This window comes from Apis dorsata, unplaced genomic scaffold (assembly GCF_000469605.1).
Source record: "Apis dorsata unplaced genomic scaffold, Apis dorsata 1.3 scaffold_575, whole genome shotgun sequence".
NCBI lineage: Eukaryota > Metazoa > Arthropoda > Insecta > Hymenoptera > Apidae > Apis > Apis dorsata.
In genome coordinates, this window is record NW_006263785.1 from 174,976 (window position 1) to 177,675 (window position 2,700).

Genomic DNA, 2,700 nt, shown 5'->3' on the forward strand with positions numbered 1-2,700 from the left:
ACTCGCACAAATATTGCCAATAAAAATTTGAAAATTCACTCCGCCTAAATAACACAATGATTTATTCATAAATTGTTTAATTTATTATCTAATTTAGAAACAATGATAAATATAGTTTTAAATATTTATACAATTTTTTTAGTAAGTATTTAATTCATACAAAACTATAATAATTATTCCAATTTGTGCATGTTATTTATTTTCTTCTACTTATTTAATTAAGAGTTTATTAATAATATCAAAGAGAAAAAATCAATTCAATGAAAGACAATATTTGATTTAATAGAAAATATTGCTAAAATATTTTTATGCTCGAATCGAGTTTAAATAGTTCCATTTGTTTATTTATTTAACACAATAATATTAATACAATAGCAATTATACTGGTCGAACGGTGCGTGTTTCATTTGGTGGATAAAAAGAATTTAATTATTTTCATATTAGGTATTTATATTATTTACGAACTAAGTTGTAAAAAGTATTTGCAATTTTATTTTCATTCAATAATAAAAATATATCTTTTAATTAAATTTTTATAGAATCAAATGTACATTATCATAAATTTTGTTTAAAAAGAAATAATTATGTCTTTTTATTTTTACTTAGAAAAAAAGACACCTTTTAGCTTAATATCATATATTTATATATATCTGAATTTATTATTGATTTCATGATTTCATTTTATTGATTGAAAACAATGATTGCAAGTACTTGTATGCGAGAAGATTTTCTTAAATCTCGATTAAGCAACTGATCACTGCTCTTTTGTGCTATGTCATAATCAATTACTAATTAAGGGATTAGTTAATTGAGTGCTGCTTTATACACCAATAATGGTGCAATAGAATTAAATATACAATTAATTTTTTCATAGATTTTTCATAGAAGAATTAAAGAAAAAACTAAAATTACTGAAAACGGAAAGCCTCGAAATATTTATATAGATAATGTTACAATTAAGCGCTACATTTACTATGTCATTGAAATACAGTCATTCTTAGACTTAAGTGCTAATTGGCTTCGAAGTAATCGGCCCGAAGTAAATTGAGCAGTTATAATGCATATATATTGCAACATTTAATTATTTATACGCGTATATAAACATACATATATATTAATATATATTAACATTTTTTACTAATTATTAACGAGTGATTATTGCACTGCTGTTAAAAGTGACTTAAGTGTGAAGAATGACTGTATTTGCTGCTGAATTGTCGCTGTTAAATGGCGATAATCGTGTAACATTTTAGTGAAATTTTTTTAAAGAGAAATGAGTGATAGTTTTTTAGGGAATAAACCATAGAAAATAAACGCGTATAGAAATGTACAATGCTGTTCGATCAAACGAATAAATCGAGCTACGGTTTTGAAGCTTAAGAAAGGTATGCGCGTTTCAAAGTGAAAGAATATTTACAATGAAAAATGCAATGATTCGTTCAAATATAGGAAAAACTCTATCAACAACGAAATATGAAATACAGAAAACAAAACAAAATAAAAAAGAATTTGCGTTTTTTATTGATATATATTATTTTAAAAAAATTGTGTTAAAAGAATTTCAGTGAATAGTTATCTTCTGCGATTAAGTTAGAATTAAAATCAATAAAAGAACAATAAAGAATCGATAATTTTTTTATTATTTAGTTTGATTTTTTTTTTAAGTAGTATAATTTAATATACATATACAAGAATAATAAATAAAATGGAAGCAACACATTAAAGTAAAAAAAGAGACAAAAGAAAAGCTGTATGTTGTGTGTGTGTGAAAGAGGAATAAAATAAGCATGGAAAATTGTATAATTTCATAGTGTAAAATTTCTTTTGTTATTATCTATGCTTTTTTCTTTATTATACATGAATATTGTACATTAACAATAATAATAATAATTTATGACGGGAGGTATAAAAAAAAGTTTATTTTTAATTGTCGAAAGGTTAAATTAAATTCTAGACTTTCAAATTTCCTATCCTATTTATTCCACTTATTCAAATTCAAATAAAAGATAAACTATTAAATTTTTTGCTTAAATTTATTCAATTTTTTACTTTAAAATAATAATTAAAAAATTATTAAACACTACAAAAAAATATACAGAATGTTCAAGATTTTTCCATATAAAATTTGCTTTTATATTCTAAAATTAATTAAAATATTAATCATGTAATAAAAAATCCTTTAAAATATTTTATTAAAAAATTATAATAAAAGTATGAATTATAAGAATATGAAAGTAACTTCAAGAATATATATTTTATATATATATATATTATTAAACTTCAAATCTTTTTGCTATTTTCTTTTTATTCTTTATATTAAAATGAAACAAAATGATTAAAATATATAATTTAATAAATAAATAATTTAATTTCATTGTAAAAATGTTATGCCGATATAATTTATTTTAATAGATTAATAATAGATAAATTTATTTTAATAGATTAAATTTCAAATCATTATATTAATTTATTAATTTTTATAAAAAATAAATATTTAATTTTTTTGTAATCTAAAAAAATTATTATTATTAGCTAACAATGAATTTGTTTAAAGAATTCTAAAAATTAAACTTTATTAAATTAATTTATTCTTAACAAATTAATTTAATGATTTAATTCTTAACAAAACAGAAAAAAAAATATTTTGAGTTTAAAAAATTTCGGATTCCAGTTTGACGAATTCAAAAATATCTGATAATC